Consider the following 18,194-nt stretch of genomic DNA (forward strand, 5'->3'; position numbering starts at 1 on the left):
TAGTACACACAAAACGCCAGTGTCAACGTCTACAATGAACAGGTGACTCCGGAATGCTGGCCTTCAGAGCAGAGTGGCAAAGAAAAAGCCATATCTGAGACTGGCTAATAAAAGGAAAAGATTAATATGGGCAAAAGAACACAGACATTGGACAGAGGAAGATTGGAAAAAAGTGTTATGGACAGACGAATCCAAGTTTGAGGTGTTTGGATCACACAGAAGAACCTTTGTGAGATGCATAACAACTGAAAAGATGCTGGAAGAGTGCCTGACGCCAATGTGACTTGAACTTTATCCTCCACAAATTGATCCACTCATCTCTAGTTGTCAGCATACATATATAGCAACACTATAGCTCCAAGTGATAGCTCACAGAAGCCTGTAATGTTCAATACTTTACTCAACACAGAAGTGCAATCAGGTCGGCTCCTTTTCTATTAAGGATTATTCATTACATTGCTTTGCTGGGTATTCCCACAGTTGTTCATGTTGCATTATACATAAATTACACTTTTTATGCTTGTTTAACAACTGTACGAAGTACATGTATTCTTTTATTTACAGGCAGACAACGAAATGTAGAAAAGTGTAATTTCTTCAAGTGTTTGGCTGCTTTACATCTAGATACCTAAGATGCTATGTTTTTGCTATAGGCAAGATGCTACAAAAAATGTCTAAAATATGTTATTGTGATTTATGGCAGACAAATCCAAATATAATATTGAGTAAGCTCTTTATTGTTACCATATGGTATCCAGTGATAGATTAATATAAATGTGAATATGCAATGAGATTATTAAATAAAAAAAGATATAATCCGCACTTCATTCTCAATAGAGATTTGGAATGATAGCCAATTTACAGTTTCAGGATCCAGAATAATCCCTAATTAACAATCTTGCTTCATTTCAATGTAGATTGGCATTCTTGGATCTGGAAAGAATAGCTAGACAGTCTCTGCTCAAATTTCTATAGCTGATTATTCATGCCCTTACTTTCTTTTTCTTAGAAACTTTACAGAGAATAGAAGAAGACTTTCTTAGGGTTTTAATTAAACATTGAACTCTATTCACTGACTTATGTTCAATGCCACAATACTTTTCTACTTATCCATTTATGTAGTGAAGGAGCTATCCAGGCTGGCTGGCCAGGGAATAAAAGCCCTGTGTATATTTCAGGAGGGGCACTCAACATAGTAACATGTCCACTTAGTACAGTACATTTCAATCTATTGTTTTCTGATTACTTAGGCACCTTGCCAACTAATGCTGACAAAATGGACTGATTCGACCTGAATCACACAAAACTTAAGAGGGTCAAACCAGGCAAAGAGGTCATAATTCTTATCATAAAGATAAAATCTCTCATGTCTTTCCACCTTTCTGTTTAATTGTCAGACAAATACAGAAGAGAAAATACTTAATTGTTCCTTTTATAATATTGTCTTTTTAATACAGCACTTTAAAGGTTAAAGTTTTTTGCTGCTTCTATATAACCTAAGAATTTAAAAGCAAACCTCCCTAAACAGCATTTCAGGCATTCATAGTCAAATTCACTGGATAAGTGATTAGGTGATAAGTGTTATCTAAATATGGGAGAAGCCAGCATAGATGAATAAAACTACTTTATTTTCTATATAAAAGCACAGTGGAAAGTATACTCTGAATTCCACCTTTTAGGCTCTTTCAGCCCTTAGTCATATCCTTTAGTCAATACTATTGGCCAATACTATGACTAAAGATCCCAAAACGCGTTAATTCAGAGTTAATTTTCTCCTGAGTTTTTATATGGCTTGTATAACGCTAGTCACAACCCACGGACAGGCCGTGAGTCAGCGAAGTCAGATGTTCCGGGGTCAATACCAAAAGAGCATGTAGTAAACCAAGGGTAGATATGAAGTCGTAAGTCAGGTCATATTCCAGGGTCAGAATACAAGAGAAATAGCAGAGAAGCAAAGCGGTAATGACAAACGAGTTGTCAGAATACGGTCCAAAGGTCAGCAGCACAAGATCAGAAGCAAAGACACAATAACAAATGGGTAGTCAGAACACAGTTCAAAGGTCAACAGTAGTGATGAACGAGTGAACTCGTTACTCGGGTTTCCCCAAGCATGCTCGGGTGGTCTCCAAGTATTTGAATGTGCTCGGAGATTTAGTTTTCGTCCCTGCAGCTGCATGATTTGCGACTGCTAAACTACCTGAATATATGTGGGGATTGCCTGTTTGTTAGGGAATTCCCATATGTATTCAGCCTGTTTAGCAGCCGCAAATCGGCTGCGGAGAGGAAAACTAAATCTCCGAGTATGCCGAAATGCTCGGAGACCACCCGAGCATGCTTGGGGAAACCCGAGTAACGAGTACACTCGCTCATCACTAGTCAGCAACAGAAGATCAGAACTTACAGCATAGAGATCAGGAGAACACACACCAGAGAGCATAAGCTTTTGACTGGCACTGATCTGGGTCAGACAGATCACCTAAATAGCAGGGCAATTACCAAAAACAGGGAGTACCTGTGGAAATCTATGCACCTCCCAGTGTCAGATAGGTTAACCGAACTGTTAATCAAAGCACTGACAGCTCAGCATGCCTCAGTACAAGATAGAATGACAGAGCTGTCCATCATTGAGTCCCAGACACTCTGAGCAGAGGAATCATGATAGTACCCCCTCTTCAAGGAGGGGAAGCCACTGGACTAACAGGTTTCCCAGGAAACCTACGATGAAAAGTTCCAACCAAACGATCAGCCTTTACCAAATGAGCCGGAATCCCGGATCTCTCCTCAGGTTTATATCACCTCTAGTGAACAAGATATTGGAGGGTATTTCGGACCCTCCAAGAATTGTCAGAGGAGGGATTTCTAACCTACTCAGGTGTTCTCTGTCTTAGGTACCCAAGCGATGAAGCAATAATCAGAGAGACAGACTGCTCATTGTCTTTCCAAATAGTGTCTGTTTAATGGGGGAGTTAGAGTGTTCTTTCATAGTACAAGATCAAAGAGAAATGAGGCATTGCACAATAATGTGGCAGAAATATGAGTTATACAATGGGTTGTCAAACACATCCTGGGATATGAGATAAATTACATAAGAGAATTTGGGGCTACTTCCAGCATGTCAATGTGTTCTAGTTCAAAAGTTAAAGTTCTCAGCAGAATCTGGCTGAAGAAATAGATTATTTGTGTGATTACAGACCATATTGAAAACAACAACATGTCTTTGACAATTTCTGGGAATCTAAAACTGACCACCAGCCATGTGGATATCAGCATGTAGACAGATGCTAACTGGAACATAGGCCATTATTGCATAATACTATTTTGAACTATTTTATTCAGAATAGAAATTAACCACTCCCCTCTTTTTAGCATCTGATCTACCTTGCCCTAGCTAATCCCTTCCTGTTACTCAGGTCTGCAAGATATCCCTACTTCACAAAATACACGTCTTATCCTATGTATATCATGGGATGCCAGTCTTGCTGTGTATCCATTCAGATTATATTTGTGGGTCAGACCTTCTGTTCCTTTTAACCCTATTTCTATCAAGGGATTATTATGAGGGCATAATATAGGCATATTTTTATGACATTCTGTAATATGGACATTTTTAATAATATATTAAAATATGTGTTAGAATATACTTTTATTTGTTGGTATAATTCATAGAGTCCATATTGTCAACGAGTCTTTGTAAGTTCTCTGTGGGTTCTTTGTCTTGTATCAGACCATCGGTCTTCTGCAATACATACAATCAGCCAAATCTACGGAAGTTTGCTTGTTGCAGAATATATATTTACGTTGGAGTACAGTTATCAAGGTAGTCATCATTTGGGTTTGCTTTATTATCAAGGTAGTCATCACTTGAGTTTGCCTTATCTCAGAATCAGTATCGATTTTAGCTTTATGTTCACCTGGAAAACATTTGCATATTTATCAATTCATGCGGCAGGCTTCTTACTTAAATGATTCCATCTCTCAGCATCCAAACATCCATTCCTTGGCATTCCTGCCTTTCTAGAATTATTAGTAGTATTCTTATCTGCTTTATTCCCCTGCTCAAGGCGAACCAGGTCCACCATCTTATATCTCGGATCTGTAGTCTGTCCTGACCTGGTTAATCTAGCACCCATAACAGCTGCCAAAGGCAGTGATCCATATTTTCAGCCCTGTTATGTATAAGCTGGATCCCACTAGTCTACTATGATAGCCAGCAATCCTGCTTCCAAAGCAATAAGCTAAACCGCAGTCCTCTGTTCTGTCCTGATGCTGATGCATACGCTCCTGAAAAAAGTAGATCACTATGAACAACGCAGTTCCAACAACAAGCGCTAAATACCCCTCAAACATCTGGATCTGAGTCCTCACTAGACTCTGAATATGCAAGGTGTATTCCTGAATCCACTCCGAGTTCAATAAGATAATGTTCGTGCGTGATATTATCTTGCCACCTTGGCATATACCATCTAGAGTCTAATATATCTAACCAGCTTTTGAACAATCCATGAGGGTACTATATGGCAAGAGTACTCTCTGCACCTATACAGTACTGGTGAACTGAACATAGACACTTTTCACACAGCATGTGGCACACACATGGTAAGCATTTGTCTGATATTTCAATCACATCCATACATACATTACTTCTGCACTTTCTCGCTCCCCACATCTTATCAAAATGCTCTAGTGCCAATAAACAAAAATGTAAATCACATCTATCTGTGGAATCTCTTACTTGGTTCACTATATCCTCTTATTCTTTTCAAACATTTTTATTAACTTTTCAAACAGTTATATAAAAGGATGGCAAGTATGGGGAAAGGAGAGGAAAGACAAGGGCAGAGTATCTTAAAAGAAAAAATAGAAAATTCAGACTATTTACATAGATATTTAGCCTAAGAATAACCATATATGAACATTAGTAATTATAACAAGTGTAATGTTAGAAAATAAATAAATAAAGCTGAACATTTATTACAAGTCTAAAATGACTGAGTCCAGAGGTCAAATTCTTTCTACAATGCAAGACATTTGGCATTCCACAAATCCCATTTTATGTGGTATTTATGGAGGAAATTGTTGTTCAAAGCAAACCTTTTTTCAATGGCGCTGTGGAGTTGAATTGTATTAATAATATCCAAAAATGTTGGTGTTTGGGATTTTTTCCACCACAATGCAATTGAATTTTTAATCACCAGGAAGATATGAATAATTATATATTTAATTGAAGGGTAAACACTCTCGAGTCCTATCGAGAAGAGCGCCATTTGTGGCGTAACTATGAGTTTGATATGTGTAAGAGAATTAATATGTAGTGTAGCGTCTTCCCAGAGTTTCTTTATTTTTGGGCATGTCCAGAAAATGTGATATAAGTTAGCAGGTGATCCACATCCTCTCCAACAAAAGGGGGAGTTATCTCCATTGATGTGTGAAAGTCGTATCGGTGTGAAATACCACCTTGTGATCAGTTTATAAAAGGACTCATGGAGGGGAATGGAAATATTTGATGCATAAGTGTGCTTGATAGCATTTTCCCATGTTTCCGTTGAAAAAACTCTATTCAAGTCAGATTCCCATCTGCGAAGATAAATATTTTTAGTCTCATTAGTATCTTTATTGAAGTGGCTGTAGATGTTTTTAAGACTCCATCTGTTTTTATGATTAGTGTTTTCGAATAGGGAAGAAATTATGACTAAGTTTAAGGATCTACTTGATAATAATTTTTGGATATTTTCTTTTAAGATTAAATAAAATAAAAATTGGGAGGAAGGCAGGTTACAAATACGTTTGATTTCGCTATATGAATAGAATGATTCACTGTTGTAAATGTTGCCTACAATGTTGCCTAACCTCTTCAGTGATGCACTGCAGGAGCCATTGTCACCTGTCAGTGTGTCACTGGAGGCCCTATAGAACGGTGACATCACTCGATGTCACTGTTCTATAGGGGAGATCATCGTGGGACACACGTTATTAATTGGACTACGGCAAACAGGGAGTATACAGTTGGTTTATTATTTTTTGCCGGCGATCGAGGGCGTCGCAGGAATTAGGCATGCTTGTAAGTATGGTGAAATTAAGAATATTAAAATACTTTTTTCTGGCTGTCTTTTTTTAACTCTTTCACTACTATAGGATTAGTAATGGACAGGCGTCTTATTGACGCTTCTTAATTACTAACCAGGCTTAATGTCACCTTACAATACAAAGTTGACATTAAGCCCTTATTACCCCATATGCCACCGCTACAGAGCAGTGGGAAGACAGAGGCTAAGTGCCGGAATTGGCGCATCTTACAGATGCGCCATTTCTGGGGCGGCTGGGAGCTGGTATTTGTAGCTGGGGGGACCAATATCCATGGTCCCTTCCTAGGCTATGAATATCAGCCTGCAGCTGTCTGCGTAGCCTTTCTGGCTATAAAATATAGGGGTGCCTCACATCATATTTTGGGGGGTCCCCCTATTTTAACAGCGAGTAAAGGCTATGCAGACTGCGGGCTGATATTCATAGCCTGGGAAGGGGCCATGGGTATTACCCCTTTCCTAGGTTACAAATATTGGCCCCCGGCCATCGGCTTTCCCCCTCTGGTGCAGAAAATTGCACAGGAGCCCACACCATTTTTTCCCCATTTTTTATCAAAATTAAACATATTGTTCATTAATAAACATCGGCCTTGCTATTATATCTATGGATATACAGTACAGACCAAAAGTTTGGACACACCTTCTCATTTAAAGATTTTTCTGTATTTTCATGACTATGAAAATTGTAAATTCACACTGAAGGCATCAAAACTATGAATTAACACATGTGGAATTATATACTTAACAAAAAAGTGTGAAACAACTGAAATTATGTCTTATATTCTAGGTTCTTCAAAGTAGCCACCTTTTGCTTTGATGACTGCTTTGCACACTCTTGGCATTCTCTTGATGAGCTTCAAGAGCTCACCGGGAATGGTTTTCACTTAACAGGTGTGCCCTGTCAGGTTTAATAAGTGGGATTTCTTGCCTTATCAATGGGGTTGAGACCATCAGTTGTGTTGTGCAGAAGTCTGGTGGATACACAGCTGATAGTCCTACTGAATAGACTGTAAATACAAATTATATGGCAAGAAAAAAACAGCTAAGTAAAGAAAAACGAGTGGCCATCATTACTTTAAGAAATGAAGGTCAGTCAGTCCGAAAAATTGGGAAAACTTTGAAAGTGTCCCCAAGTGCAGTGGCAAAAACCATCAAGCGCTACAAAGAAACTGGCTCACATGAGGACCGCCCCAGGAAAGGAAGACCAAGAGTCACCTCTGCTTCTGAGGATAAGTTTATCCGACTCACCAGCCTCAGAAATCACAGGTTAACAGCAGCTCAGATTAAAGACCAGATCAATGCCACACAGAGTTCTAGCAGCAGACACATCTCTACAACAACTGTTAAGAGGAGACTTTGTGCAGCAGGCCTTCATGGTAAAATAGCTGCTAGGAAACCACTGCTAAGGACAGGCAACAAGCAGAAGAGACTTGTTTGGGCTACAGAACACAAGGAATAGACATTAGACCAGTGGAAATCTGTGCTTTGGTCTGATGAGTCCAAATTTGAGATCTTTGGTTCCAACCACTGTGTCTTTGTGCGACGCAGAAAAGGTGAACAGATGGACTCTACATGCCTGGTTCCCACCGTGAAGAATGGAGGAGGAGGTGTGATGGTGTGGTGGTGCTTTGCTGGTGACACTGTTGGGGATTTATTTAAAATTGAAGGCATACTGAACCAGCATGGCCACCACAGCATCTAGCAGCGGCATGTTATTCCATCCGGTTTGCGTTTAGTTGGACCATCATTTATTTTTCAACAGGACAATGACCCCAAACACACCTCCAGGCTGTGTAAGGGCTATTTGACCAAGAAGGAGAGTGATGGGGTGCTACGCCAGATGACCTGGCCTCCGCAGTCACCAGATCTGAACCATGACCGCAGAGTGAAGGCAAAAGGACCAACAAGTGCTAAGCATCTCTGGGAACTCCTTCAGGATTGGTGGAAGACCATTTCCAGTGACTACCTTTTGAAGCTCATCAAGAGAATGCCAAGAGTTTGCAAAGCAGTTATCAAAGCAAAAGATGGCTACTTTGAAGAACCTAGAATATAAGACATAATTTCTGTTGTTTCACACTTTTTTGTTAAGTATATAATTCCACATGTGTTAATTCATAGTTTTGATGCCTTCAGTGTGAATGTACAATTTTCATAGTCATGAAAATACAGAAACATCTTTAAATGAGAAGGTGTATCCAAACTTTTGGTCTATACTGTATGTATAGATATATCTACATATCTATAGATTTATATCTATGATATATCTATAGATAGATATCTATGGATATAATTATGGATATATCTATCTATAGATATATTTATAGATAGATACATCTATAGATACATAGATACTTCTATCTATATATCTATCTAACTATCCATATACTGTATCTATCTACATCTATCAATAGTGTGATGCAGTGACCCCTGTTATAGGTAGGGGGTGCTGCATGGTCTCCCCAGAATACGCATTGAGGTGTATTGAGGTCATAGGAATGCATGGCAATGGCAGGCATGATGGTGGTAATGAAATAAAATCCCGCAGTATTGTGAATGGCGGGTATGTGTGTCGCTGAGGAAGACACTCTGCACAGCCAGCCTGAAGTAAGGATGCTCTGGGACCTGTAGTCCTACAAGTAAACTGTGTTGTTTTAGAGGGAGGCTGGCAGGGCTAGTTCTGAGAGCTGGGTGGGTCGAACTAGCCACACACCTCCCACCTGTGGGAGTGGTTACAGCTTCATAATGTGACCAGGGTGTGGGTCACAGGGGTTGAGAGTGTAGACCTGAATGGTCTGTGCTGTAGGTCCTGGAAAAGCTTATGTGTTGGGAGTGCTATCTCCCTGAATAGCCCATGGTGGGGCTTTGGACCTGGTGGCCTGGGTGTTGGACGAAAGTCCTGAATAGCACCCGTACATGCCACATGCCTGTGTGTTGGATGGTCCCAGGTGGGGACGGACGTCCTGAACAGTTCACATAGAGACCATGGACCTGGACGGTCTGTGTTGGATGATCCTGTGAGTGGAGTCTTCCTGGAAGTACCTGAGAGACCATGGACCTGGATGGTCTGTGTTGGGGAAGCTACCGTCCTTCAGTGGGTCTGGACTGACTGAGGTGTGCCTGCCAGGCAAGTTGGTGATCCCCGTAAGGGAGCTTTCCCAGAAATAGAGGACTGACAAGGAGTCAGCAAGTGGAGCAGGAGCTCCCGTAAAATACCTCAATAGACTGTTGGTGCTTATGATGTTCTATGAGCTGTGCAGTCACCCGTGACTGGAGAGATACGGGCTTGAATAGTGAATGCTTTGTAAAGCCAAATGTGATGAAGTAATGGACTATGTAAGCCGGTGATGTGCAACCTGGCTTACGGTGCAGTTTATGACATTTAAATAAATCAGATTGCCTGCTTAAGTGAGTAATAGTGATGAGCAAATATACTCGTTACTCGAGATTTCTCGAGCATGCTCGGGGGTCCTCTGAGTATTTTTTAGTGCTCGGAGATTTAGTTTTTCTTGCCGCAGCTGAATGATTTACATCTGTTAGCCAGCATAAGTACATGTGGTGGTTGCCTGGTTGCTAGGGAATCCCCACATGTAATCAAGCTGGCTAACAGATGTAAATCATTCAGCTGCGGCAAGAAAAACTAAATCTCCGAGCACTAAAAAATACTCGGAGGACCCCCGAGCATGCTCGAGAAATCTCGAGTAACGAGTATATTCGCTCATCACTAGTGAGTAACCGTGCCCGTGTGCATTTATCCCGTTGCCAAGTGAGTGTCCCCCAACACACGCAGTGAGCGCAACCTCACATAATGGTGGAGAATGCGGGCAACGGTCCAGGAAGCACGTGCAGAGTTAATTGCTGTTGATCGGTGGGTCCATGAAGCTGACAAGCGTCTTGCCGTGGATCAGCGGGTCCACGTAGTCTATGGTGGACCCGTACAGAGCATTGTGGAGTGTAGCTGCAGTTGCAGCAAGAGGTTCCGCAGCAGTGGCAACAGCGGCTTGTGATCGGCAGCCGGAGGTGACGGCGGTTTGTGACTTCAGCAGGAGCTCTGGTAGCGCCAGCAGGAACTGGTGAGGTGTCAAAAAGATATTGTTGGTCCAGGTCATGCAGACTCTTAAAGGGCCAGTGCAAGCCCAGAGATATTTTTTTTTTACTGTGCGAATTGGGGCCTGAGGCTACCGTGGGAAGTCCACGGGGTATTCCCCAGGGAAGGGATGGTGTCCCCAAAAGGGGTGGTGACCCAAACAGGGATGGTTGCCCAAAATGGGGTGGAGGCCCAAAAGGGGGCCGTAACCCAAACAGGGATAGTTTCCCAAAAGGGGTGGAGCCCCAAAAAGGATAGGAATCCCAAAAGGGGGCAGTAATCCCTACAAGGATAGTGGCCCAAAAAAGGGGGTGGAGTCCTGGGGAATGGTCGTTTCCCAAAAAGGAGCGGAACCCCCCAAAGTTAAAAGAGTGGTGCAGACAGGCTGTCACCAGGGGCAATTGTGCTATGCAGGTCCATGCTATACTGTGAATTGCTCAGCCAATAATTTATCACAACAGTGCCCCTTTTGGTTGGATGGAGAATACGTGATGGGACTGATAGACCCAGAGTAAAGCGTCTTTGCTGAGGACCCCTCCTGAACGCACTAAGTCGCCTGAGATAGGGACAAGAGTGAATGACACTGGTGGGGACGCTAAAAGACGTTTGACAGCCTGCCTTTACATTGACGTCACTGAGAGGTCCACGTACCATGAAGCGGAGGTAGTCCCGGACTTACTGTACACTATGATAATAGGGCAGGACTTGGAAGCCCTGTGGGACTGGTGGGTTAAAGGAAAAGTGTCTGCAGAGGTAATATGTATAGGTGGTAAGAATGTGGAGAATGCGCCCCTTATAGTTGACAATCCTAAGTTAGGCGTGACCAAGGAAAATGGTGGACAGCCCCAACTTACAGACATATCACCTGACGTATGCCACAATATGAACGTTAGTGATGTGGTGCTGACAGAAACAATGACACAGGGGAACAACAGTGCTCCACAAGGTGAAGTCAGGATGGCGGGGCAGCCATACCAGAAAATATGACCTGTTTAAGTGGGGACCGCTGGTTCCAGGATGATGAATTGGGTGGTGGTGACTCCCATTCAGATGATGATGCCAGTGGAAAAGAGTGAAGTAAGGATGTCACTGCTGAGATCCAAGAGAGGGCTGAAGGTGACAGTGCTGAGTCCAACGGTGCAGCGGTAGAGGAAGCCACCAAAGGTGCGCGGCCTGAAGCATATATAGTACAGACCAAAAGTTTGGACACACCTTCTCATTTAAAGATTTTTCTGTATTTTCATGACTATGAAAATTGTAAATTCACACTGAAGGCATCAAAACTATGAATTAACACATGTGGAATTATATACGTAACAAAAAATTGTGAAACAACTGAAAATATGTCTTATATTTTAGGTTCTGAAAAGTAGCCACCTTTTTCTTTGATGACTGCTTTGCACACTCTTGGCATTCTCTTGATGAGCTTCAAAAGGTAGTCATCGGAAATGGTTTTCATTTCACAGGTGTGCCCTGTCAGGTTTAATAAGTGGGATTTCTTGCCTTATAAATGGGGTTGGGACCATCAGTTGTGTTGAGCAGAAGTCTGGTGGATACCCAGCTGATAGTCCTACTGAATAGACTGCTAGAATTTGTATTATGACAAGAAAAAAGCAGCTAAGTAAAGAAAAACGAGTGGCCATCATTACTTTAACAAATGAAGCTCAGTCAGTCTGAAAAATTGGGAAAACTTTGAAAGTGTCCCCAAGTGCAGTGGCAAAAACCATCAAGCGCTACAAAGAAACTGGCTCACATGAGGACCGCCCCAGGAAAGGAAGACCAAGAGTCACCTCTGCTTCTGATGTTAAGTTTATCCGAGTCACCAGTCTCAGAAATCACAGGTTAACAACAGCTCAGATTAAAGACCAGGTCTGTTATGACCCCAATGGCAGAGGGTCTCTGCAATAAATACCAAGTCTGCAAACACAAAAAACCAGCTCATAGGGCAGTGGTAACTGGGCTGACCGTATAGCTAATCCTAGCACCACAAATAGCAGCAGCCGGGGAACGTGCCTACGTTGGTTCTAGATGTCTCGCGCCAGCCGGAGAACTAACTAACCCTAGAAGGGAAAAGATAGACCTTTCTTGCCTCAAGAGAAAAGACCCCAAAAGTTGGATACAAGCCCCCAACAAATAATAACGGTGAGGTAAGAAGAAAAGACAAACGTAAGAATGAACTAGGAATTTAGCAAAGAGAGGCCCACTGACTAATAGCAGAATATAGTAAGATGACTTATACGGTCAGCAAAAACCCTATCAAAAATATCCACGCTGGATATTCAAGAACCCCCGAACCGTCTAACGGCCCGGGGGGAGAATACCAGCCCCCTAGAGCTTCCAGCAAAATCAGGAATCACATTTAGTACAAGCTGGACAAAAAATAAGAGCAATACAAATTACCAAAAAACAAGGAAGCAGGACTTAGCTTAATTTTGCATGAACCAGGACCAGCAGACAGGAGCAAACAGAAAGGACTGATTACAACGATGCCAGGCACCAGACTAAGAATTCAGGAAGTTCATATAGCAACACCCCTGGACTAACGACCCAGGTGGGTGCCAAACTAGGGAAAGACAATCTCAGAGTCATACCACTAGTGACCACAAGAGGGAGCCAAAAAAGTCTAATTCACAACACAGGTCATTGCCACACAGAGTTCTAGCAGCAGACACATCTCTACAACAACTGTAAAGAGGAGACTTTGCGCAGCAGACCTTCATGGTAAAATAGCTGCTAGGAAACCACTGCTAAGGACAGGCAACAAGCAGAAGAGACTTGTTTGGGCAAAACACAAGGAATGGACATTAAACCAGTGGAAATCTGTGCTTTGGTCTGATGAGTACAAATTTGAGATCTTTGGTTCCAACCAGTGTGTCTTTGTGCGACGCAGAAAAAGTGAAAGGATGGACTCTATATGCCTGGTTCCCACTGTGAAGCATGAAGGAGGAGGTGTGATGGTGTGGGGTGCTTTGACGGTGACACTGTTGGGGATTTATTGAAAATTGACGGCATACTGAACCAACATGGCTACCACAGCATCTTGCAGTGGCATGCTATTCCATCCGGTTTGCGTTTAGTTGGACCATCATTTATTTTTCAACAGGAGAATGACCCCAAACACACCTCCAGGCTGTGTAAGGGCTATTTGACCAAGAAGTAGAGTGATGGGGTGCTATACCAGATGACTTGGCCTCCACAGTCAGCAGACCTGAACATAATCGAGATGGTTTGGGGTGAGCTGGACCGCAGAGTGAAGGCAAAAGGGCCAACAAGTGCTAAGCATCTCTGGGAACTCCTTCAAGATTGTTGGAAGACCATTTCCGGTGACTACCTTTTGAAGCTCATCAAGAGAATGCCAAGAGTGTGCAAAGCAGTCATCAAAGCAAAAGGTAGCTACTTTGAAGAACCTAGAATATAAGACATATTTTAACTTGTTTCACACTTTTTTGTTAAGCATATAATTCCACAAGTGTTAATTCATAGTTTTGATGCCTTCAGTGTGAATTTACAATTTTTATAGTCATGAAAATACAGAAAAATCTTTAATGAGAAGGTGTGTCCAAACTTTTGGTCTGTACTGTACCTTCTCGCGTGATGAAAACTCAACTCAACCAAAGGATGGGAGAAGTGAGTTAAGGAGGTTCCAGGAGGCAGTAGAAACCCGGTTGAAGCAAGAGGAGCTTCGGAGACAGGCTGCTGAGTGCTGATTGGGTGCCTTGGAGAAAGAGGTGGCAGAGCTCAAAGGTCACCTATCTACTTGGCAGCAGGTGAAGTACGACTTACACAAGCAAGGTATAGTGCGCAGAGTCCCTTCATATATGCAGCAGGAATATCAGACAGGAAACAAGATGGCCAAAGTGAAGCCACTAACTCCATCTCAGAACTAAGGGCAAGACCAGGCAAAACAGGTACACAATTCAGATCCTTACATTTTGATAACATTAGGTCGTCATATAAAAAATTTACATTTTTTTCACAGAAATGTTTTTTTCAGCCCCAAATTTGTAATTTTCACAATGAATAATAAGTAAAAACAGACCCTATAATTTATAGATCAATTTTTCCCAAATGCAATGATACCCCATATGTGGTCTAAAACTTCTGTTAGAGCACATGGCAGTGCTAGTAAAGGAAAGAGCGCTATTTGTCTGGAATAAATAGTGAATGCCATGTTGTATTTTGAGACCCCTTACACGCCAAAACAGCAGAAACCTATTGACCCTATTTTGGAATCTAGAACCTTCAAAAATATTTAGAATTGAGACTCCTCAGTGGTTGATACCTTTTAATGGCTAACTGAAAAGATGGTAACAAATTGCAAGCTTTCGAGACTACTCAGGTCTCTTCAACAGGCATAGACTAATACAAAATCTGAAGAATCACATATTTATGAACAACATAGCACAGAAATAATGCCAGAAATTAATCTAGCAGTATACTGAGCATTTTTTACATTTAGATATGAGAACAAGAAAATATTTTTTTCCACTAAAATACCGTTTTTGCACCAAAGGTATAGTTTACACAAGGGGTAGTTTGAGAATTTTGACTCCACAATTTATTATTTAATTCCTACAGAAAGTGGAAGCACCGGAGGGGCGTAGCCTGAGCATGATGTGAGCAGTCATCTGAGGCAGGAGCTCCCACTCAGTATAAGCTATATGCAGGATTGCAGCCTGTAAAATTGGTGGCCAGGTACCTGAAATTATTGGGGAATCAGTGACCGGTGTGGTGCCTGTGGATCTGAGTGCCTGCGAGGCAATGACCGGCAGAAGGAGCTCCAGGAAGGCGACTGGGGAGCAGGAGAGAAAGACCCAAGATGGCGCGGCCAGGAGGAAAGGCTGTCAGAGGAGCCTGTGATTGTGGGGGAGGATCCTAGGAGAGCAGATGCAGCAGCCAGGCTGCAGCGCTTCGCCTGACAGATAGAGGAGATCCGGAGCCCAGCTGTGACAGGCAAGGTGAAAGATAAGCCTGTGCTGCACGGAGATATGGAGGAGCAGGGGGAGGAGGAGGGAGAGGACAGCGATGGTGGGAGCCGTTCTGTGCAGGAGAAGGAGGAGGAGAGCGGGGGAATCATGAAAGGCTCTGTGCTATGCATCGAGGGAATGCAGATTCCTGAGGAGCCCACTCTGAAGGATGTGTTTAAGGTGGTTTTATACAGTCACAATACTATCACCAATATGGCTGCGCAGATGGAGGTCATGCAGGCAGACATGTCCAAAATGCAACATTCCTTGCACGTGACTAAGAAAAGGATGGGAGAGGCGGAAAAACGCATTAGCGGTGCCGAGGACTGTATTGCTAAGGCGGATAAGGCTACAAAACGCATGAGTGCTGCGATTTCTGCCATACAAGCGAAAACAGACGACCTTGAAAATAGGTCCAGGCGCAATAATGTGCGGCTGATTGGGGTGCCTGAAAAGAAGGAAGGAACAGCGCCAACAGAGTTCTTTGAAAAATGGCTATTAAACCATATTGAGCCGACAAGTTATCTCGGATGTATGCTATTGAAAGAGCACACCGCTGTTGTGAATTCCATTCTCGGGCTCCCTCCTGTGGTCATGAATGGTATTGTGTGAGTTCTGTTCTTGGGCTCCCTCTGGTGACCTTTAGTGCTTACTGCGGGTCTGTAGCTGGAATCCAGCTGCCTCGTTTTCTGCTAGTCTGGCCTCTATTTAACTCCACCTGGACCTTCACTTTTTGCCTGCTGTCGTTGTATTCAGTACTGGTTCTGATCTCTCTGGACTTTCCTTGTGACCTGTCTCCTCCTGAGAAGCTAAGTCTTGCTAGTTCATGTTTGCTCATTATTTCCTTGAAAATGTTTCTCTGTATATGATGAGTTCTGTCCAGCTTGCTTATATGTAATATTCTCGCTTGCTGGAAGTTCTGGGGTGCAGAGTTGCGCCCCTCACATCGTGAGTCGGTGTGGGGGTTCTTGTAATCTCTGCGTGGATTATTTTTGATAGCATTTTATACTGACCGCATAGATCCCTTGCTGTCTTCTGTCTATTTAGTGTTAGCGGGCCTCATTTGCTAAAAAACCTGTTTTCATTTCTACGTTTGTGTTTTCCCCTTAACTCACCGTTATTATTTGTGGGGGGCTGTCTAAAACTTTGGGGTGATTTCTCTGAGGCAAGTGAGGCTTGCTTTCTCTCTAGGGGTAGCTAGTTTCTCAGGCTGTGACGAGGCGTCTAGGATTTTAGGTAACGCTCCACGGCAGCCTATAGTGTGTATTGATAGAATCAGGGTTGCGGTCAGTATAGCTCCCACATTCCCAGAGCTTGTCCTAAGGATTTCTGTTACTTAGCAGGTCAGTTTGCGATCCTTGCCACCAGGATCATAACTGTACAGCAGGCCCTAAAAGAGTTAATGCATCGCAAAAGAGGGGTAAGAGAGATCCTGAGTTCATTTTTTTTTTCCTCTGCAGTGTGGCTAGCCTCTCTCCTCCCCTTAATCTCTGGGTGGTTCAGAATTCAGCTGCAGACATGGACATTCAGAGTCTGTCCTCTAGTCTGGATCATCTCACTGCAAGGGTACAAGGTATCCAGGATTATGTAGTTCACAGTCCTATGTCAGAGCCTAAAATACCAATTCCTGAGTTATTCTCTGGAGATAGATCTAGGTTTTTGAATTTCAAAAATAATAGTAAATTATTCCTTTCTCTGAGACCTCGTTCCTCTGGTGACCCTGTTCAGCAAGTTAAAATTATTATTTCTTTGTTGCGTGGTGACCCTCAAGATTGGGCATTCTCTCTGCCACCAGGAGATCCTGCATTACTAAATGTGGATGCGTTTTTTCTGGCGCTTGGATTGCTTTATGAGGAACCAAATCTAATAGACCAGGCAGAAAAGGTTTTGCTGGCTCTCTCTCAGGGTCTGGATGAAGCAGAGGTTTACTGTCAGAAGTTTAGGAAATGGTCTGTGCTCACTCAGTGGAATGAGTGTGCCCTGGCAGCAATTTTCAGAAAAGGTCTTTCTGAAGCCGTTAAGGATGTATTTGATGAGCCCAAATCCAGTGCCCTACCTCCTCATAGGGATTGTGATTGTGCTATAAATTTGATTCCTGGTAGTAAGTTCCCCAAGGGACGACTTTTCAATTTATCTGTACCAGAACATACCGCTATGCGGAGTTATATAAAGGAGTCTCTGGAGAAGGGGCATATTCGCCCGTCCTCGTCCCCTTTGGGTGCGGGGTTCTTTTTTGTGGCCAAGAAGGATGGTTCTCTGAGACCTTGTATAGATTATTGCCTTCTAAATAACATCACGGTCAAATTTCAGTATCCTTTGCCATTGCTGTCTGGTCTGTTTGCTCGGATTAAGGGGGCTAGTTGGTTCACCAAGATAGATCTTCGAGGAGCGTATAATCTTGTGCGTATAAAGCAGGGCGATGAATGGAAAACTGCATTTAATACGCCTGAAGGCCATTTTGAGTACTTGGTGATGCCTTTTGGGCTCTCTAATGCACCTTCCGTGTTTCAGTCCTTCATGCACGACATCTTCCGAGAGTATCTGGATAGATTTATGATTGTGTACCTGGATGATATTTTGGTATTTTCTGACGATTGGGAATCCCATGTGAAGAAGGTCAGGATGGTATTTCAGGTCCTGCGTGCCAATGCCTTATTTGTGAAGGGCTCTAAATGTCTCTTCGGAGTCCAGAAGGTTTCCTTTTTGGGCTTTATTTTTTCTCCTTCCACTATTGAGATGGATCCAGTTAAGGTCCAGGCTATTTATGACTGGACTCAACCTACATCAGTGAAGAGTCTTCAGAAGTTCTTGGGCTTTGCTAATTTTTACCGTCGCTTCATCACTAATTTCTCTAGTGTGGTTAAGCCTTTGACGGATTTGACCAAGAAGGGTTCTGATGTGACCAATTGGTCTCCTGCTGTCGTGGAGGCCTTTCAGGAGCTGAAACGTCGGTTTTCTTCGGCTCCTGTCTTGCGTCAGCCGGATGTCTCTCTCCCTTTCCAGGTCGAGGTTGATGCCTCTGAGATAGGAGCAGGGGCTGTCTTGTCGCAGAAAAACTCTGAT

This window comes from Ranitomeya variabilis, chromosome 6, assembly GCF_051348905.1.
Source record: "Ranitomeya variabilis isolate aRanVar5 chromosome 6, aRanVar5.hap1, whole genome shotgun sequence".
In the NCBI taxonomy this organism is placed as follows: Eukaryota; Metazoa; Chordata; class Amphibia; order Anura; family Dendrobatidae; genus Ranitomeya; species Ranitomeya variabilis.